This window comes from Tupaia chinensis, unplaced genomic scaffold, assembly GCF_000334495.1.
Source record: "Tupaia chinensis unplaced genomic scaffold, TupChi_1.0 Scaffold143648_1, whole genome shotgun sequence".
NCBI lineage: Eukaryota > Metazoa > Chordata > Mammalia > Scandentia > Tupaiidae > Tupaia > Tupaia belangeri.
In genome coordinates this window covers 913498-936802 of record NW_006203497.1, presented here as the reverse complement: position 1 = coordinate 936802, position 23305 = coordinate 913498, and the positions used below count along the sequence as shown (strand labels likewise).

General features: G+C 35.3%; 1 pseudogene; it reads left to right on the top strand.

Annotated features, from left to right (window-relative positions):
* Nucleotides 1-17946: 17946 nt before the first annotated feature.
* On the top strand, nucleotides 17947-18792 carry LOC102481389 (60S acidic ribosomal protein P2 pseudogene; annotated as a pseudogene).
* The last annotated feature ends 4513 nt before the right edge of the window (nucleotides 18793-23305 follow it).

Below are 23305 nucleotides of genomic sequence, written 5' to 3'. Positions count from 1 at the left end.
GATCAAATTGTACAATTCCAGACTATAGAAACATAGCCGTAAGATAGAGTATATTTCGAAAATCATTAACTCAATTTTTTAATGCATAAGAATTTTTATTTCACCGAAGATTGTGGACTTTTAGCTTCATTTACTGACCACTGATCCATGGTCTGTCTAAAAAACACCCTGGTGTCCCTAGTCTAGTTTAAACAAGTTAATGTATATTTTTAATCATTACTTGGAAAACATCTGTATTGATAAATCACTTACACAACCAGTAACAGATTCTTAGACTAGAATAGCCTAAATAAATAAGAATATTCCCATATTGTAATATGATTAAGGGTTGGAGTTTGATAACAGTTAGAAGTGATTTATAGGTTCGGTGATGTAAAGCAAATGTCACTGATTCCCTTGACTTCACCATGGCTGTGGTTTGACGGCTGAACATCTAAGTCTTTTGTTAACATTGAAGACAAGAAGAAGAAAAAGAACAGAGAAGCAACTGTATTAATTTTCTTGAGAAAAATCATAACTTTCATAGAAGCCTTCCTAAAACATCTGCTTACATTTATTTTACTGTGATTCACATAGGCAAACCCTCATCCAGAGGAACCTTTAATAGTAAATAGGTACTTCTTCCAGCTTCTCAGTGGACGACATCTTTGAAAGAGGAATTAAAGCATGAGAGTCAATAAGACAGACAATAGATTGTTGACTTGGCTGTTCAATGAAGAGCTTTCAATTCAGGTGGAGTATATTTAAAAATGCTAAAGACTGTAGTAATGCCTTTGTCTGTTTGATAGTAAAGGGTAACATTGTATAAAGAATTGGCACATATATGTACAAATAACTATTTGTTTAGTTTAGGAACTTCCCAATTCTAAGAAAGCTCATCACTAAATAATCGGTATGTACAGTAGAGTTGTTTCTATAGATACTAAACTGATAGACATTGATTATATTCCTTATTTTATGTATAAAATTCCTTGAAATATTCAAAGTAAGGTTGTATTTCACTCATGTCATGGAGCTCAACATCTGTTTTTATGACTTCTGGTTCAGGGTAGGAGGGGTCCCGAGCGGTCACATAGTGAAGTGAAAGCCTATTTTCTTTTATAAGCTTGGGAAAATAAATCATGGCATTACATTTGATATCTCTAAGCATATCTTGACTGATGCCTTCTAGGAGACCAGTAATTTGCCACACTTTCAAACCAATATTCTTTAAATATTTACTTACTCAGAGCAGTATTGGCCTTTCTACAGATTGCTTTCTTGTTTCAATTTAGAAATGCTGTCAAAGGTGGAAGTGAGACAATTTTAAATTTTTTTGTTTGTTATGTAAGCACATAGATCTCTGAGTTTAAATAGTGGTATGTTTCAGATTTATTTCAGTAAGGTGTTTAGTACCTTTTAAAGACTGGCATTATAGGAATTGCTGAGCTAGATAGGTTTTTGGTCCAATTTCAGCTACAAAGTGATGAATAGCATTGGTAGAGGATTTCATTCCTCAGCTTAGACTGTACCACCAGTTAGGGTGAGCCACCTCAGAGTATAACCTGTTAGTTATAAAACTTACAATCAGAATGTACATGTTTGATTTATTTAAATGCTGGCCAATTATGCATTGTTATTGTCTTTGGGTTAGTAACTTGGTCATCATAATATTCAAAAGACACCAACCATTTTTGTTCTTATCCACAAACATCTTATTTCTGTCTTTGATAGTCGGCTCATTGATCAGGTATGCCTTAAATTTTTCTTTGGTTGTTTTCATTTCCAAAATTAAGAAAATGAACAAATTTTATATTTTTGTCATGAATATGCAAGTAAGCAAATTCACTTTAGCAATTCTTTTTTACATTTTCTGAAAGCTAATTCAAAGGAAAAACATAGGTAAAATTGACTTACATATTACTGTGTAAAATATTTTCTTATTCCTCTTTCATTAAATATGAAAACTATGTGTTATCCTCTTCTATGTCACACATATAGAATATAATCTCCATCATAGAAGCACTTTTTTTCTTTGTTTTCTACCTCCAGTACCTAGAACATTAGTAATCACTTAATAGGGGCCCCAAAAATATTTACTAAGTTCTAGCTTTATCCATATTTTTAGTTTAACATATTTTGTGAATTGATAAAATATGGAAAAAAGTTTAGTATGGAAGGGAGAGAAGAGGGAAGGAGAAAAAGTAAAAGTATGCATGATTGACAAAAAAAATGAGAAGCTATTTGCTGATAAGTTATAGAGTAATATCTTTGGCTTGACTGACATGCATAGTATTTGTGCTGGAAATAGAAATGTTGTACATTGTAAAGATGTGATTAAATGTAAATAAATAATTTTTTAAAAAGAAGTTTATAAATAAATTAATTTTCCAAAATCATATTATACCTCTTGTATTAGGCAGGACTGAGAAATCCCACAACAGACTGTAAGCTGGAGATTCTGGGATCCTGTTAGCATGGTTTATTCCAAGTCCAAGGCCTCAGGGGCAAGAAAATCAATGATGTAATTCATACTCCAGTCAAAGGCCAAAAGTCGGCAAATCCAGAGGGACTACTAGTGTGAATCCTTTGCAGTCCAAAGGCAGGTGAGCCTTGAGTTCTGATATATAAGGCAGCTGAAGGGTTTATGTTGCTCTGTCTCAAAAGAGACTCATCCATTTTCCGTATTTCTTCTTTCTGGGTTCCTTGCTGTTGGATAGAGCTTGTCCACAATGAGGATGATATTTTCCCAGCTCATCTACTAAGACTCACATGTTAATCTCTTCTGGAAACACCCTGACAGAAACACCCAGAATCATACTTTATCAAGTTTCCAGATATGCTTAGTACAATTAATGTGACACTCAAAATGATCAAACCTATCTTTATAGATTTGTATATTTGTACACATAGAAATGTATAGCATACTTGATATATTCAATATTGTTCATACGAAAATTAATAGTATATTTTGATAATTTTTAAATACAATTATTTTATTTTATAAAGAGTATATTTGCAAGCAACAGAATTAATTGGAAAACCAAAATATCAAAAAGAATTCATGTTGTAAGGGATCATACATCATTATGCATATGAAGTATAAAATATTGGAACAAAACAGAAAAGATTGTAAGAGTATTCTGTCATCTTCAGGTGAGTACATAGAGCTTCAGAGAGGTGAAGTAATTTATCTAAATTTGTACCTGTAGTCAGGCTTAAGTGCAAACCGGAAGTTTCTATAAGCAGGCAGTTAGTGCAAACAGGAATTTAATACATAGACCAAGAGCCAATTATAGAAGGACCAAATGTAGGTTAAATTTTACTCAGAGTTATTTATATTTGAGGCCAAACATGTAATAGGAGAAGTATAAAATAATATTGAGGTTGTGAGAGAAAGATTGAAATACATAGTTTGAGACAGAAGTACCACTGAGAAGACTGGCCGGCAGCCCAATGGTTATGGCACACTACAGTCTGAGTCTCAGTCTGGCATTTGGAAACCCACCAAACACATGTGCATGCATTCCCAGAGGGGAGCAATAGAGGAGAAAGGATTGTGGCACACAAAGGGAGATGCATTCTCCCTCTTCTTTCTGTGTCTCTGACCCTTTCTCCAGAGGACACACATGCTCTCTCTGGCATTAAAAAATATACCATGGAGACAGAAAGGACAGAAGAAATGCTGGAACAGTCAGATGTGAAAGGAATGGCGGATGGCAGTTAGGACAAATGTAGTGGGTGTCCTGTTGCGGTACCAAATAGTGAATCCAAGCTAGGAATGGGGCAGAAAAGAATCACAGTCTCTACAAAGAAGAGGTAGATGAGACACCCACTAGGACTTGGGAAAAGAAACAGACATTGAAACTGATCAAGGTCTGTGAATGTTTGCATTGTGTTTGGATTGTTGCAGGTTTCTGTGGGGAAATGAAGTTTTATGAAATATACACATATACAAGTACGGAATCAAGAGTGAAACTTGGACCTCTCTCACAAGGACTGTAAATATAAATCAAATAAATAAATAAGTAATGTCTGACTCTAATGACAGGACATTTCAGTAGTAGAGCTATTTCCAAGCATGAAGGATTTTATAGACTCAAAGACTACATCAGGTGTCTGTCATTCTGTGCTGGTTTCTTCCATGTTGGCTTCATTATTAAAGAGGTGACTCCTGGCAGAGAAAGGATGATTTGATACTATTGGTCTAACAAACCTAAAAAAATAAATAAATAAAAAAGAGAGCGTTTTATTTTCTATCATTTCAGCCCATGTCTGGATTGAGTGTCTCTAAGAGGTCTGAATTAAATTACATAGTAAAATTTAAATCATGCACCATGGCCAGGAACATTCAGAAGATGATCTTTTCCATCCACAATTACAAAAACAGAGATTGGGAGTAATTCTATCACCACAGGAAATTCAAGGAAAAGTATATTAAAAGAAGAGTTGCATATTGCGAGGTGTATGAGTTTAAGTAAATCTGTCTATAAAATGTGAAAACTTAAAAATCATTATGTGGCGCCAGCAGTTGGCAAACTGGTTAAGTCACTGGATTCCTACATGGCTGACCACAGTCAGAGACACAGCCCCATGTTGGCTGCATGTGCATGCATGTCCAAAATCCCAAAGGGGAATGGAGGAGGAAGTGTAACATGACCATTCTCATGGAGGATGACTTCTCATGCTCCCTCTCTGTCTTTCTTGGGTGAGTCCACATGCCCGATTGCAAAAACCTAGTAACAAAAATCACTAGAGTATGGGTCTTTAGAATTACAAAAATAAAATATTTTTGGTGCAAGTTTGCTCCCAGGGGGACTATTAAAACAGATCTCCAAGAATACCAATTATTCAGTGATACCTGATAAGCATTGTAAAGAAACACTTTATTCAGTACTATTTCAAGTGTCAACACATCCCCAAGGAGGAGGGTGGAAGTCAGTGGATGAAAATTACTAAATTACTAAAAAGAATCAGGAGAGAAAGGAGGTAGAATTTCTCGCTAAAGCGACATTACAAGGTTCTTGCTAAAGACAAGATCAGATATCCTGGGGGATGGTTGAGGATGAGAAACCCAATGAAACATTAAGGGTGATCATTTATTGATAACAGAAGGAAATTTCTTTCCTGAAATTATGCTTTTCAAAAAAACGTATGACTAGGCCTGGGAGAAGTTTGATATTTCTGACATAATTTTGGGCCAGCAGAGAATCTTTGTCAATTTGGAGCCCTTAGAATGGCATAATTTAAATATTCTGGGCACGAATTTGCTTCAGTTGGACTGTTATAGTAGAAGTCTAAGAATACCCATAAAGCAAAGAATCCAGATGAGGACACTCAGTGAGATCTAACATGAGACACTTGGATATGGTATAGATGCTGAAGGTTTCATTTCACAAAGGGAACACATAATTTATGTGGGAGTAAAAACAAACAAAACCAAACAAGAAACAAGCTGTAGAAATAGACACAAAGTCAGTATATTCAGGGGGAATGAAAATCTTTGCCATAACAGTACCTCTTCCCAGGTAGGTAGCAAATAAATATTAGTTTAGTCTATTCAGATAAGGCAGAATTTTATGAAATTCAGTGATAATTAGGTACTTTGGTAAGACAATGGGTGATAATGTATTCTTACAATGTCAGATCACAGTTTTCTTGGGAAGTGAGGACAGAGCTCTGTATAAGTTTATGACTACTACTGAAGACAGAGCAAATATAAGAAAGAAAGGTATGAAATCTCCGGTAAAGTTCCTTTATTTCAGAGGAGTCAAAACTAAAATTACTTCGTAAAAATGGACTTTGTGGAAAAAATGGAAATAGGCAAATTCTCTTAATGTACTCTCCTTTTTATAGTGTCATTTGATTAGAGCAATAATAGGCAGTAAAACATGCTTTTCTATCATTTATCAATTTATTATCCCATTCATTTGTAAATGAATCAGAATATACAAAACCCTGGTGATAACTGCGTTTTGTATATTGGGTTTATAAACATCGTTAAGTTTTATTTTTTTTTAACCAGGCAGTCATTTAAATTTTACAAAATCAGCATTCCTGTCAAAATGGTATTATATTTAAAGAATTTTTTGGCCTTTCTTTAAGTATGACAATTTTTTTAGAAGATGAGCATGGGTAGTTCAAATAAAGTTTTTGATTTAACCTCTACTGTATGAGAATTTTCACTTAAGCATATAAAATGAAATCAACTACTTTTGGTTTGAAAAAAACACTATAATTTTTAAGGGATATATTTTTAATTTTTAAGAATGTTGATTCCTAAAATGTTTAAATACTTAGAATCACTGGAAAAAGAAAGAAGAGCATGAGCTAAAATATAAAATGTAGATTAAGCTCTAAGATACTAGAGAATGTGCTGATTTCGACCAATATACATACTTTGTCCTGGTAATAATAACCTACTTTTATCACCTACTGCTTCATCCTCCAGTGTATAATTAAGCAAGTGTCCTTTCCAAACAGTTTATCCTAAGTACACATAATAATATCACTAATTAAAATGTCCTATTAATGTCTCTATTTTATTTCATAGCTCAGTTATTTTTCTAGCCAGGTGAACTAATCTATGTCTATTATTAGCTTAAATTTTGAATTCTATCCAATAGTAATTCATAATCATCCTATGCTATTTCCAGCTTTGAACTCACTCCATATGCTGAAGACTTAGAAATGCTCTCCCAATTCACTTCTTTTATGTGGCCAATTTTGTAACTTTGCCAAATACAGTCTTAGATCTTATCTGACAGCTTTTATTTATGTGTAGTTAAATTACAAAATATCGCTCATTCCAAATGTCTTTAGTTCATATGTATTATGAAACTAATTTCTAGATGTTTTATTTCATCGTTTGAATTTCATGTAGCTAGTTTAATCTGCTAATATCTAGGACTGAAAAAAGTTCTGTAAGACTAGGTGGCACAGGGATCAGAGAATTTCATCTATGAGGTAGGGCAAGGAGGAGGCAAGCATTGACAGGTAACAAAGAAGGTCCAAGATAAACTGCATTCAGCTCTGCTTTGCCCTTGACCTGTACCTTTTATGATAGACTTAAGCCTTACACATATGCCAATATGCCATTAACTCTATACTTTTCTAATATTGTTTTAAAATTGTATGTTTAAGGTCTTCCGGGATTTCAGTATTCATTTTTTAAGGAATATTTGCCTAGTACGGGGTTGACAAAATATTGAGTCTCATCTATCTGTGGGGTCCGTTTTAATGGACTTCAGGAGCAATGATACTGTCACAAGGGGGCTATAAGATATTCTTTACTTGTGCCAAGATATTTTACATAGTTTAACCCATTTCAGAGTCACAAAACTAGTTTGATGACTTTGGCAAAAATACTGAACTTCCTGGACCTTCAGTTTTTTCACTTTTGCCTTGTGTGTGTTTAATGACAGGCTTTGGGATAGATGCTCTGGTATCCGTTCTTTCCCATGGTAGCCCAAATACTAATGCGGGTTGACTAACCCTATTGAAAGTGTGGACATGATTGGTGTACTGTTAATTCTGTCTTTCCTGTTGTTGACCACTGCAGGAATTGATTAGGCACAGTCAGTAAGGGCAGCCTCTGGACTATACATTAGTGCAACAGTGGGCATGAGATACCTTCCTAATGAGCCCAGAGAAGCAGCTTCCTGAATGCCTGCGGGAATTGATATAACAATAGTTATAACACATTGTTACTTACCCCCTAATCGTAGTCATATCTTTGTTTATGGCAGAGTAGGGTTCTGAAATAAAGCATAAAAGGAGAAAATAATTATGTTTTGAAATTAGCCATCTAGTTATATTTCCTCTGTATTTTAGGCTTTGGCACACAATGAAATGGAATCATAGACTGTCCCCTTCCTCTTGAGTCTATGACTCATCTTTAAGAATTATACAAATAGTTCCAAAGAAAATAAAATTGGAACATATCTGAATAGTAAGTATTCAACTTTTGGAACATTGTTACATATTTTCAATTATGAAATTGAAATGCATATCCCGTGCTCTTAGTTCTTTTAATGAAATGAATGTAAGCCGCGTGTCCTTGTTAAACAAAATTTCCCTTTCCTTTAGAAATTGTCCTCACAACGATGCTCAAATAACAAGAATAAAGCTATCTGAAATTTGCTTATGAACACATGGTTGAAGTTTTTTGTCTTCTTCTTCAAATTAAAAGAAATTGACAAAAAGGTGTTCTATACAAAGCAACCTAACAGTTTTATTCTGGGTACATTGCCAACGTATTTTAGAGCAAGTGTAACTCAGTATTGACTTTCTCCAGTGAAGAGCTCAAGTATGTTTTAAATATGGGTTTACATAAAGATAAAGGTGGGTAAATTATAATCTCAAGAACATACCTAATGATTTGATTAGCTTTGCCCTCTGACATTGGGTATTGTTAATAGTGTAAAAATTAATTTCCTCAAATCTAAATAAATTTTAATTAAACATTATTAGACAACATCAGATAGCAAATACATCAGCTGGCTCTGAGTCTGTTTCCTAGCTTTTCATATGTGGTTACAGAGGAAATTACAGACCCAGGAGAGAAGCATATCAGATACAACAGCTGTGTGTGTGCAATGTCCTCAAAAATAGAAGAGTCGTATTTTCCAAGACTTATAATTGACAACACCTCAATAGGACTGTCTTCTTCAAAAATGTACGTGTCACCCCAGCCGTCAGTGGCCAGTGCCATACGTTTTAGTCATTCCTGGAAGTGCTCGAGCACTTATGGGAATGAGACTGCTGTGTCATTCCAAATTGATTGAATCTGTGACATGTTCCTGGAAGTCACTTTGTGGTACACTATTATACAAGAAATGAAGGAAAATTACTGCAGGAGAGGAAACAAATTAGAGCTCACTGTACTGGGTAATAGTGATCATTTAAAATATTATAAAGGATGTCACTTATTTCTCCCTCCGGGTAACCTTCCTTTTTGTATCAGGGTTATTAAGGTATATCTGTTTCTATGCAGAAGTGCCTAGGTTATAAGAAATGTAATGTGGATAAAATGTCAGAGAAATAGGAGCTATTATCCTGAAACCTAAAAACCATGTCTGAAGTCTTCAGTAAATGTCACTCAGATGCCACATTTATACACATGGGCATGTACTCCACCCACGCACACCAAGCATACATGCCTACAAGCTCACAAAATAACTGACTTTTTTTTTTCTTTTTTCTTTTGTGCTAGATAACATGTGTGTTTACGAGAGAGACAGAGAGGAGAGAGAGAAAGCACTCTCATGGGGCAGTAACACTGCAATCTTTTTCTCCTCCATTTTTCTTTCCTTTTTGGGATTTCAGGCATGCCCACACATGCACCTGGTATTGTTCTAGAGCCTCTGGACCAAGTGGTTGCCATGTAAGATCTATCTGCCTTAACTACCAAGCCATGGAGCCAGCCTCCCCCAAAGGAATTAATTAATAATAGCTGTCAAAAAAGTAATTGTTATACTGTATGTTCTGTTCTGAATAATGGCCACTGCCTGAATTCCTTTAGTTTATTTAGACTTTAAGCAACTATCTAATATTGTTGACCTCCAAGTGCTTTAAGTAGGAGCAGTGTTTTCATATTTGTCTGCAACTTATTTCTAAAAAGAAAAGAAAATGTTCATATGACTATGAGAAAGTCAAGTTCTGAGGGGACTTAATTATATTCACTATTTCAAATGCTCCATAATGACTTCATAGCTGGTTCAATGGAAGTACACAGAAAACCAGTTTAAATTGTTTCTCCAAAGATCATTTAAAAAGAAAAAAGAAAAAAAAAATGCAATATTGCTTTTTAGCATTTTTACTTCCTGATGTTATATTAGTATTTTTCACCTTACTATCCCTACTGTATTTGTTTCTAAAATGGTCACTTTGTCCAGAATAAAACTACAACCTTTCTTGGTTTGAAATTTTTACCAAAGCATCCATACCCTGATTATTTTCAGATCTCTGTTACTTCAGTAATTTCCTAATGCTGGAAAGAATTCCCTAGTATTTTTGCCCAATAAACTAAATGATTTGCATTGCACATGGTTAATTCTCTGAAAGGCATGTTTCTTACAAGATCAAAACTTATGCTTTTGCTCAGTATTTTTTACCACACATTCCAAATTTCTGAAGACATCAGTTCCAGGAAGAGGTTTCAATGAGAACTGGTCATCTGCTTCTCCACAGGACCCAGCAGGATCGTGTCATCATAGCTGAGATATTTGGCATCAGTAGAAATTTAATTCTATCTCTCATTCCCAAAAAAAAACTGGATGCTAATCCTCATATGATTTCGTATATCCTAAAACCTGACTCGTATCCCATATCACTCCCAATCCACAAATCCTTTTATTATGTCCTTGGAACTCATGAAGTGTCATCTTGGCACATCATACCCTATAACCTCAAAGTTTTTCTGAACAAAACAATCTCTTTACCTCTTTCCTCCAATTTCTTCTGAGGTCCCTGCTTCCACTAAGCCCTTGTAGATGGCTTCTTTTTCTTCTTTAGAGTAGTTTATTCTTTTAAATCTTGTTATTGGGTTGTCAGAAAAGTCCTGATGCATTTTTGCACAGATAAATACATCATGACTTTTCCAACAAACCAATATTTTAAGATTATCAGAAAAATTCCCTCATCTCATTCCACATACACAGCCAAATGAGAATTTATGTTCACAGTCTGCACCCCTATCACCACTCCCTCTGCAGTTTGTTCAAGAAAAATTTTTTGTTGTGTTCAATGTCCTGGTCATCATTCATCAACATTGCATTATCTAGGAACCAATAGATGGCATAATGGTTATGTTGTTGGACTCCCACATGGCTGACCATGGTTCAAGTCCCGGATCCAAAGACTTGAAACTCACACTGGGTGCATGTGTGTGTGTGCCAAAATCCCAAGAGGAAGATGGAAGAGAAGGGATTGAGACAGGGTGGAGTGATTTCTCACTTTCTGTCTTTCTGTTTCTGTCCATCTGGCGAGTCCACGTGGAGAAGAAACATCCCCGGGGGATGGCCACGCTGCAATCCCTTCTCCTCCATTCTCCTCTCAGGATCTTGGGCACACACGCACATACACCTGGCGTGAGTTTTAAGCCATCGGGTCTGGGACACGAACTGTGTTTGACTTCGTGGGAGTCCAGCGACATAGCCATTACTCTAACAGCTGGTCCCAAGACTCGTTTTTTAAATCCATGTAAATTCTAGCAGCTCTAGCTGTGTTGATGACATCATGCTTCCTCCATCCCTTTTGTCCTTTTCTTATACTCACATTATTGTATAAATGTTGCTTCTCTATTCAGAAATCTTTAATGCTTTCTCTTACCAAGCGTGAGTCCGAAACTCTACTGAGCAGTTTCAATGGCTGCCTCATTTCCTATGATACTTCCATGTACACACTTCCATCCAGGCCAGGTGCCAGGAACATCGACTATGCCCTACCTCCATGTGTGTTACTTCTCTTCCTCATCAAGAAAAATGAAAATAGAAAAAGTGGAGAGAAACCTTTTTTTCTTTTTTTTTTTTTTAATATTTAACCACTTACCAACATTCTTTCAATTGCTAAAGATGTGGGCAGAGGGATATGTTGGAGTAGTGTAGGGCTCTGAAAGGAAACATATTTTTCCATGATCATGTCAAATGAAAGTATTTTCTTCACTGCAGCTTTGCCAGGACTTGTTATTTTTTATGTTCTTTATTTTCTTGATCAGAGACATTCCTACTGGAGTTAAGTTGTATCACATTGTGATTTTAATTTGCATTTCTCTTATGATAAAAGATATTAAATGTTGGGACCAATGGTTGACATAATGGCTATGTCACTGGACTCCCATACAGTTGACCATGGTTCGAGTCCCGGAACTGGTGGCTTAAACTCACACAGGGCATGTGTGTGTGTGCGTGCCTAAGATCCTGAGAAGAGAGTGGAGGAGAACGGATTGTGTTGGGGCCATCTCCCCAGGGGGTGATTTCTTGCTATGTCTGTCTCTGTCTCTTTCAGGCGAGTGCATGAGTCCTATAGCAAAAAACCTCTCAAAAAAAAAAGAAGAAAAAAGGTATTAAATGTGTTGTTTTCATGTATTTTGACCATTCATATGTCTTCCTTGGAAAATTGATTGTTCAATTGCACTGCTCATAGTTTTATTTTTGTTGGCTTGTGTGTGTGTGTGTGGTTGAGCTGTTTGAGGTCCCTGCATATTCTGAATATCAATACCTTAACTGAAGGGTAGCTTGCAAATATTTTCTCTCTGAGGACTGTCACTTCACTCTAATTATTGTTTCCTTTCCCTCACAGAACCTTAGCTTAATGAATTCTTACTTGTTTGTTTTTAGTATTGTGCGTGTGTATTACAGTCCTTATTTAAGAAATCTTAAATAAGGATTCCAATATCTTCAATTGTTTCCTCTGTGTTTTCTTCTGGTAGTTGCATAGTTTGGGATTGCACATTTAAATCTTGGATCCATTTTGAGTTGACTTTTGTTATTGGAGAGAGATAGAGGTCCAGTTTCATTTTTCTGTGAGTGATCATCTAGGTTTTCCAGCACCATTTGCTGTACAGACTTCCCCCCACTGTTGTGTGTGTGTCCTCTGTAGTAACACAGATGGCTGTATGTTTTAATGCTGAATTCTCTACTCTGTTCCATTGGCCTACTTGTCTGTTTTTGTGCTGTACCAGGTTGTTTTGATTATCACAGCCTTGTAATATGTTTTGAGATCAGGGAGAGAGAGATCCCTTCTACTTTGTGTTTTTTGCACAGTACAGTCTTGGCAACAAGGACACTTTTATGATTCCAGACCTATTTTTTTTATTTTTTTCTCTATTTCTATGATAAATGACACAAGTAATTTAATAAATATTGCATTGAATTTATAGATTAATTTAGGTAGAATACACATCTTAATTATATTGATTCTTCCAGTATAGGAATATGGAGTGTTTTTCCATTTTTGTATTATGCTCAGTCTCCTTTTTTCATTTTTCATAGTTTTCCCTGTAGAGGTCTTTAACCTCTTTGGTTTGGTTTGTATCTATGTATTTGTGTGTTTGTGTGTAGTCATTATAAATAGGATTGCTTTTTTCAATTCTACCTCAGTCTGTCCATTGTTGGTATATAAAAATGCTATGTATTTTTTCTATATTGATTTTGGTTTTTGCTACTTTACTGAATTCATTCATCATTTCTAGGAGTATTTTTGTGGATTTCTTTGTATTTTCAATGTATATAATCATGTCTTCTGCAAACAGAAACAATTTTACTTCCTTTTTTTCCTGTTCAAATGCCTTTTATTTTGCTCTTTTACCTGGTTGTTTTGACTAGAACTTTCAGTACTGTACTGAAAAGGAGAAAGTGAACAGCTTTGTCTTGTTCCAGTTTTTGTTCCATATTTGACAACCCACAGCTTCCAGTTTCTCCTCATTCAGTATATCAGCTAAAGCTGTTTCATAAATGGTATTTATTGTACTGAGGAATGTCCTTTCTGAAGCTATTTTGCTGAGAGTTTTAATCAAGAAGTTGTATTTTATCAAATGCTTTTTCTGCATCAACTGATACAATGATATGGTTTTTATCTTTCCTTCTGTTAATATGCTATATCACAATTATTGTTTGCATATGTTGAATCATCCTTGCATCCCTAGGATAAAGCATGCCTGATAATGGTGTAAATCTTTTCAATGTGCTGCTGAATTCAATTTGCTAGTATACTGAAAATTTTTGCATCTGTATTCATCAGCGATACTGGTCTGTAGTTTTCTGATTTGTTATGTCCTTGTCTGCTTTTGTTATGAACATGTGATAGAGGCTTTATAGAATGAATTTGGGAGCAGTCCTTCCTTTTGGATCTTTTCAAATAATCTGAGTAGGATTGAAATGAATTATTGTTTTTTAAGTTTTGTAGAATCCAGTAGCAAAACCATCAGAACCTGGGTTTTTCCTTTTTGGAAACTATTTCTTACTGCTTCAATCTCATTACTTGTTATTGGTGCATTCAGGCTTAACAGTTCTTCATGATTCAGTCTTAGAATGTTGTATGTGTTCAAGAATTTTTCTATTTTTCATCTAGGTTTTATAGTTTGTTGGCACAAAGTTGCAGGTAGTATTCTCTTATGGTCTTTTGAATTTCTGTGACATATGTTGTAATATTGCCTGATGTGTTGTGAATTTTATTTATCTGGCTTCTTTCTCTGTTTTTCTTGGTTAGTCTAGCTAATGGTTTGTCAATTTTATTTATTTTCTCAGAGAAACAGTTTTTTTTGTACTTTTTTTTGTATTCTCTCTTTATTTCTGCTCTGATATTAATCATTTTTTTTTCAGGTGCTATTGGGATTTTTTTTGTTGTTGATTTTTTGTTTGCCCTCTTTCCTTTTTTTGTTTTGTGAGTATTAATTGCTATAAACTTTTCCCTTAGAACAATTTTTGCTGTGTCTCATAGATCCTGGTACATTGTGTTTTGGTTACCACTTGTCCAAAGAAATTATAAAATTTTAGCCTTAATTTTCTCAGTAATTTAGAAGTAATTCAGAATTATATTGTTATGTTCCATGTATTTGTGAATTTTCAGAGGTTCTTTCTGTCATTAATTTCAAGTTTAATTTCACTGTGGTCAGAGAATATGCTAGCTATAGTTTCTATACTTTTGTATTTTCAAAGACTGGTTTCGTGTCTTATTACATGGTCAGCCCACAAATGTTTCATATGAGGTGAATAAAATGTGTGTTTAATTAGTTGTTAGATGAAATGCTCTACAATTGTGTCAGGCACATTTAGTTTATGGCATCACTTCGCTTCTGTGCTTTTTTGTTGTTGTTGTTGTTTATTTTCTGTCTAGACGATCTATCCAGTGGTGATTTTATTGCACTTCATCTCTAGAATTCTTTCTTTCATGTATTTGGGTGCTCCCATGTTGGGTGCATAGATATTTGTAATTGTCATGTCTTCTTGGTGAATTGATACCTTCAGTAGTATATAGTTTCCTTCTTTGTCTCTTCTTACAATTGTTATCTTAAAGTCTATTTGTCATGTATCAGTATTATGATTTTAACTGTTTTTGTGTTTGTGTTTGCAAAGAAATATTTTCACTGGTGAGATGTGTTTCTTGTGGGCAGCATATAGAAGGCTACTTTTTAAATCCACTCAGCTAGTCTGTACCTGTTAATTAGATAATTTAATTCATTAACATTGAATGTTATAATTTACATTTGCAGACTTATCCCTGGCATTTTGTCAGTGGTTTTCTTAGTTGTTTCGTGTTCTGGGATTTCTATTTGTCTTCCTTTAACTTTCCTGATATATCCCTTCAGTATTTCTTGAAGAACTGAATTGGTAAATTCTTTTTAACTTTTGTTTATCTGACAATAATTTTATTTCTTCTTTCATTTGAATTATAAATTTGCCAGGTATAGTATTTTGGTTGATTTTTTTTTTCTTTCAGTGTCTTGAATATATCTTCCCATTCTTTCCTTGCCTGTATTATTTTAGTTGAAAAGTTTGATATTAGAATGATAGGATAAACTTTTTTTCTTCTTTTTTTTTTTGGAGAAGTTTTTGCTACAGGGCGCGTGCGCTCGCCAGAAAGAGAGAGAGATACAGAAAGCGAGAAATCACCCCCCAGGGGGGATGGCCATGCCACAATCCCTTCTCCTCCATTCTCCTCTCAGGTTCTTGGGCACGCATGCACACGTGCCCGGCATGAGTTTAAGCTGCCAGGTCCAGGACTTGAACCACAGTTGACTACATGAGAGTCCAGCAACATGCCCATTACACTAACTGCTGGTCCTGATAGGATAACCTTTATAAATAAGTTGATACTTTTCACTTGCCCATTTTACAATATTGAATTTATCACTGAATTTTACCAACTTAGCTCTGATATGTCTTGGGGAAGATGTTATTTTGATTTATTTGGCATTCTTTGTATTTCCTGTTATAGATGTTTCTCTAGATACGGAAAGTTTTCAGCAAATATTTTATGGAATAGATTTTCTATGCCTCTATCAGATTATTCGCCTTCTGGAATTCCCATTATTTAAATATTTGGGTATTTAACCATGGCTAGTATTTCCAATATGTTGTTTTCTTTGTTTGTTTGTTTGTTTTGGTTATTATTATTATTTTTATTATTTTCATTTTGGTGGTTTTGACTAAGTTAGAGTCTTTGTCATCCAGTTCAGAAACTCTGTCTTCGGCATGGCCTAATCTGCTGTTAAAACATTTGAGGAAGGTTTTGATTTCCTGTATTATAGTTATCTTCTCCAGAAATTCTGTTTTATTTTATTTTAAGATGTCTATCTCTTTATAGAATTTCTCCTTAAAATAAAAAAAATGATGTCTTCATCTCCTGGAATTGGTTGTCTGTTTTCTCTTGTATCTCAGTAAGGTTTGTTATGATAGATATTTGGAATTCACTTTCTGACATTTCTGTGATTTCTGGTATTTTACCTATTATTGGTGATGGGTTACTATGTTCCATTGGAGGAAAGAAATTTCCAAATTTTCTCATATTCTTGGGATTCTGCATCTCATGACGTATTCATCTTTTCTTTATTTTTTATCTTTTTCTCATTAAAAGCTGGATTCTGTAGCTATTTGCTATGGTGTGTTGGCTTTCTCTAAGTTTCTCTATTTTTCTGTGGGAGGGAGTGCTAGAATCCACACTAATAGTTCTGGGATCTGGGTTTAAAGAAGGGAGTTTCTCTCCTTTAACTCCTCTAGAGGGGGAGAATGAGGAATAGTTTTTCAGAGTCTCACTATCTTCTTGCAGATCTATTTATTCCTGAAGCAGCTATGGCTGAGCAGGAGCTATTTAACACACAGTAGAAACAGAACTCAGGCTCTGTGCAGCATAAGGTGTGTGGACTGGGAAGAGGGGTTTCCTTGTGCCCACCTCCTCACCAGGCCTGCTCTCCCACCTGTCTGCTGCCACTAAATCCAGCCACTGCTTAGACAGGGGCACTATCACGGCTCCGCATCACACAGGGTTACCAAAGCCTGTCCTTGAATTTTACCCAGTTGCTTACATAATTCCATTGTGGTAGCTATCACCAAAGTCATTAATGACCTCCATATTGTCCAATCTATAGGTTAGTTCTTAGCCTTCATTTTATTTGACTGATCTGCATCATTTGACATAATGGTCTCTTACTTCTGAAGCCTTGTTTCACTAAAGTTTGCAATAATGAAATTATTTTCTCTCTAGTCATTTTTTTCGAGAGATTTTTGCTGCAGGGCATGTGCACTTGCCAGAGAGATAGACAGAGACAGAGAGACAGAAAGCAAGAAATCACCCCCAGAGGGATCGGCCATGCCACAGTCCTTTCTCCTCCACTCTCCTCTCAGGATTTTAGGCAAGCATGCACACGTGCCCAGAGTGAGGTTCAAGCTGCCTGGTCTGGGACTCAAACTGTATCTGACTACTTGGGAATTCAATGATGTAACCATTACACCATCTGCTGGTCCCCAGCTTAGTCCTTTATAATCTTCTTCGATTTATCTTTCTCTTCATGCAGATGTACACATTTAGAAGATCATCCCAGCATTGTGTCCTAGAGCAAATTCTCTTCTCTATTTCTCATTTCAGAATATGTGTCACCTATAGAGAAATAACTCCCAGGTTTGGTCTCTATCCACCACCTCCTCACTGAATATTAGATATTTATCTAGATACCTACCAAATCTCCACTTGGATCACAAATGTGGCATGTCTTATGTCCTCTTTACTGTCTTTCTCTGTAGCAGTCTCTGATGTCTGTTTATATCCTAGGAATCCATTTAAATTACTGTCCTTTTCTGGCCTGGGAAGATATAAACTATATTTCCCAAACTCTTTTGCCAGATGGCTTTCCATTATTTTTTGCTGACAGGCCTCACTGGCAGGAAATTGGAAGGTAGTAGGAGTTATAAAATATTTTTAAGGCATCAGAGAGTGTCTCTGACAAAGTTTACTCTTGCAGTGCTGATGGAAATGGCGGTGTTCAGAAAAACTAAAGAAGCAGGAGTAAAAGTACAGACAGCAACAGCACTGGGGTCACACAGCTATGGCACGGAAAGCAACTGCCACAGAGTGAGTAGACATTAGCCCTCTGTTTTCTGCGTAGCCAGTTTTCAAACACCGGATTCTAAGTTGAGAAAGCAGGTCATGACTTAGAGTAAACTCAATCCTTTCATGTTCTTCAGCCCTAAGTGTAGCAATGACCTGTTACAGTTCTTTAGTATTTGGGATTCTCACCTATCCTTTTTTTGTTCTTGTAGTCCTTCCATTACACTATTAAAAAATAAATTTCTTAACTTAAATGTGCTCCATTCAAATTCCTAGAGTTTGCCAGATTGAAACACTGAGCAAGTGCTGAACCTGGACACTACAGAAATGAACGTTTGCGTTTAGTTATGTAAAATAATTTGGCTCACCCTTTCACTCCTGGACTCCGCCGAGGTTGCACGTGCGAGGAGGCCTGTCCGCTGCCGAGGTGGGCTTATGTCGCCTCCTACCTGCTGGCCGCCCTTGGGGGCAATACCTCCCCCCAGCGCCAAGGACATCAAGAAGATCTTGGACAGCATGGGCATTGAGGCAGACGACGACCGGCTCATCAAGGTCATCAGTGAGCTGAACGGAAAGAAAATTGAAGACATCATTGCCCAGGGTATTGGCAAGCTGGCCAGTGTGCCCACTGGTGGGGCTGTGGCTCTGTCTGCGGCTCCAGGCTCTGCAGCCCCTGCTGCTGGTTCTGCCCCTGCTGCAGCTGAAGAGAAGAAAGATGAGAAGGAGTCCGAAGAGTCAGACGATGACATGGGATTTGGCCTATGTGATTAAACTGCTCCCCTACAAATAAAACCTTTTTACATTAAAAAAAAAAAAAGTGGCAATATTTTTATCAGTGGATTACAGACTAGAAAATATATTGATGTCACTAGGAGATAGATGCAGTGACCATGACTTTGGATTCTTTTTCATAAAAGTACGTCTTCCTTCTCACAAAAATGTGTCTCTTTGTTAGAAAGAAACTACACTCTTTTACTGAGTAGCTCCAAGAGTGGACAGAGTGAAGTAGTGTCTTGTCTCAGCGGCATCCCCACCTTTCTATACCTCCTTTCTACTTTCTAGGTAGATTAATAAATTACTTTTCCAGTCTCCTTTTCCAGATTGTACATCCATTACATAGGAAAATCAAGTTCCTGAAAACGTTCTAGCTCTTCCACAACCACCACATTGGCCCAAGCCACTAGCCTGTCTCATGACACGTTGTACATGCTCTCTTACCCATCTCTCTGCTCCACCCTTTTTTTTTTTGTAATTGTCCTTAAACTCTTTTGATATCTAAATCTGACTCTGTTGTTCCCTTTACCAAGTTGCTTCTATGGAATCAATTGCGAATAAAATCGCGAATAAAAATTTCATGGTCATGATCTACTCAGATCTATGCTCTTAAATCCTATCACCTCTCTCCCACCCGTTTTTAAAAATTATTTTATTTTATTTTAAATATAGTTATCTACAGTCTTTCTGTGTACATCATTACAGTATACAAAATGAGACTTTCCATCCAGCATACACTGTATATTGGCTCAATCAAGGATATTACGCTGCGTGTTATCGTCAACAAATAATTTTCCATTTCTCATTTCTTACATATTTTGCTTCTTTATTATCCCCCTATCACCTGCCTCTCACGCTCTACCATTTTTCACCTTCCTCTCTGGTATCTACAGTTATTTTCATGTCTTTTTTTTTGTTTGTTTACATTTTATTAATTCAGAAAAGATCTTAATTAATCTAAATATTTTTGATAGCAAGTGCAGCTGATATATACATATCTATAGACCCGTGCCTGACTTTAGGCATAAACCGCAGTAAGTAGAATGAATATACTATAAAGTAGCACCTAACTGGGCCATATAGCTTACTGCAGTCATTAAGTAGGAATTTATTAATGTGTTTTTTAATTTCAAGAAAAGCAGTTTTAATTTTAATAGCTCAAAATCAAAAAATGTTAAAAGAAATTTGCTTAAGACTTAAAACGAGAAAAATGATTAAGATTTAGTTCAAATAGTAGGTAGATGAACCTATCAACAGCTCAAGAGAAGATAAAAATGCTTAAATCTGGAAAACAAAACATAGAAGAAAATCAGTAATGTTTCAGTCAAATGTCATAAAATTCTATTTTACCAGTTAGTTTCATGTAATTAATCTCTCTTTTGCTGAATTTGCAGTGTTACTGTGATCTGACCTTTCCATTTAAATTCTGGACATTAACATTCAATGGTACTATTGATCTTTCCAGAGTTGTCCCTACCATTAAGTTGGTTAGTATTTATACTCTTATTTGTGTGTCTGACTTTAGCTTTCCTGGTATAACATTCCCTTCAGAACTTCTTAAAGAGCTGATTTGCTGTTGGTAAATTCTTTCAGGTTTTGTTTATCTGGGAATGTTTTTGTCTTTCCTTCCCGAATGAAGGATAATCTTGCCAGGTATAGTATTCTTCTTTGAAATTATTTTTCACTTAACATTTGGAATAATTTTTCCCATTCTTTCCTTGCTTGCATTGTTTCCAATGAGAGGTCTGACATTAGCCTGATGGGATATCCTTTCAAAGTAACTTGATCTTTCACTCTTGCTAATTTTAGTATCTTGTCTCTGTCTGTGGTTTTGGTCTATCTGGCTCTGATGTGCCTTGGAGAAGATCTTGTTGGATCGATTCTCTGCGGGGTCCTTAGCATTTCTTGGGTCTGGATATTTGAATGCCTCTCTGTTTGGAAAGATTTTTTCCAGGATTTCATGGAATAGATGATCTTATCCTTGCTCAAGGTCATTTCACCATTCCTTCTGCACGGTGTTTGCCACCAGTTTTTTCTCTGTCTGAGATATACTTCAACAAATACAGTAAATATCATTTAATTAGGCCCTCGGCTTAAATACCAGGTCTCCTTTTTGTCCAAAATTGCACCCTCAAAATATTCTCTATAGATGCCTTGATTAGCTGAATAGATGGCAATTTTTACTTTTTAAAATTATGTATCTATTTGTTTCTATATCCGTTATTTGCCTCATTAACTAAGATGTAGATCACACAAAGGCATTACATTTTCTTGTTTTCAATTATTTTGTTTGCTTTTGCTTTTGGTTTGTGGAAGGGGAGGACTAGAAAATAATACAATTTAATAAATAATTGTTTAAATGAAAGAATAAATGCATCGTATAAGGAAATTAAGCATTTTTTCATAAACTTGATGATACCTCTGTTTTCATTTGTTTACCCCTAAGTGATTAGTATATAACAATTTTGATGTTAGAAGCCAAGTTTTAAATGTTGTTTTCTACCCCATTGTGTCCCTGGATGCTACAGTGCTACAAGTACATATTAGGTGGTAGTTACTCTAGTCATGGATTCAATTTGTACCACTGTAGATAGGTAAACAGGTATAGATAGATATGAGGGAATTTCAAAATGTTCATAGTAAATAGAATTAACATACAGTTTTATTTTGTTACCAAAAAGTTTTGCAATCATACATATCTTTCTCATAATTTACAATTCCCGTACATTTTCAAACACCCTCTCATAGATATGTGGGTAGATAGGTGTAAAGAGAGATAGAAAAATAAAATGGAAGTAACCCTAACAGTAATCAATATCCTTGGACTTGGAAAAAACATTGTCTTTTTAGAGACTTCTTTTAGTGATTCAGAGAAACGTGTATTGTATTTTTAAATCAACTTGGTAGCACTTTGCATTTAGTTTACCAATGCTATTAGTTCATGAGTATTCCAGGGAGTATTAAAAAGTGATTTCTTTTACCACTTTTTGTTGAGTTTGCACTAGTGAGTAAGTGATGAGGGGATTAAGTGAGATGTGATAGAAACAGAATGAGATTTTACCCACAGAGGAGAATGGATGTTATTTAGTGGTCTACGGGGGTACTATTAGTTATATATCAATATTAAACCTTATTACCTAAGCTAATAAAAATATCTATGAGCTCTCTACACAAAGACATTTCTTTTCTTTACTAAGATTATATGTGAATAATGATATGAACCAGAATAAGATCAGAAATTACAAAAATCAGATAGCTATGCAGCAAAGCAAGCATTTCTATATAAAATGAACAAAAGAAATTTCATGTGCGTTTGAGTTGTTATACACGCCATCTAAGGAGAACTATTGGCTTTCAAAACATTCTTCCTGAGTCAAGGATTCTAGGGGAAAAGAATAGTGAACGATGTAACCATGAACAAATCACAGAACAAATCCTCACTTTTCAGTGTATAGGGCTAGGATAAGTGCAATAAATATAAAACTTCTTTACTACACCAGTGTGCACAAGCTATAAAAGGAAAAAAGATGCTCACATTCTTGAAATGGAAGGAGATTCTAAAAGGTAAACATCGTTTCCTAAGATTTCGAAGAGCTTGCGCAAGTGACAAATTTAGTATGTTGAATAGCCTGAACTTATCATTGCTGTAGAATCTTTACAATGTTTAATGCTAGCATAATATCTCCATTTTAAAGACCAAAACAGTATGAAAAATAATGTATCTTTTTAAAGTTTGACATTTTACCATACCTACCCCTTCATTACGGAAAATAATCAGTGGTCGTATTTTACAACCACATCCAACTGCAGCAACAAATTCTGAGGAAGAGCTCCCATACCAGATAAAGGGTAGATTTAAAATGGATTTGTCTCAGTTTTAAGCTGAAACCATCTTCCATCTTTTGACTATAATGTCCTTTCAGCTTTTTAGTGTGACAGTAAGCTCAAAGTAGTTTTTAAGGGAGAAATTACACTGAATTTCTAGTTCTTTGTTTTATGTACCTATACTGAGACATCTGCCATAATTCTTAATGCTCTTGAGTATTCTAGATGACATTAACATTGAATTATCAATATAAAACCAAAATAAAAGTAAGAATTAAACTTATTAAATACTATATACATAAATTGTAACACATTTTTTAATGTGTATATGATCAATAAGACATCTTAGAGACAAAGCACTGTTGTCTCTCTTGCTTACACAAATTATTTTACTATCAATTATATCAACTTAAAATTGTAATATTGAACTGTTTAATAATTTAAAATCAGTGGTCTGTGATGTTTCATAAATACCAAATATTTAAGATAAACCATGCTGATGATTGTTAATGCAATGCATTTTCACTTGAGGCACAAATGCATTTCTTGTTCTTCCTCCACCTGCAGCTATTATCAACGTCATTTCAGAGAGATGAAAAGAGAGGATGCAAAGTTACAAGTTAATCAGTTTGATTATTAAGCAGATGTTTTCTTTACTCTCTCATACCCATTGTTTGAAAACCTC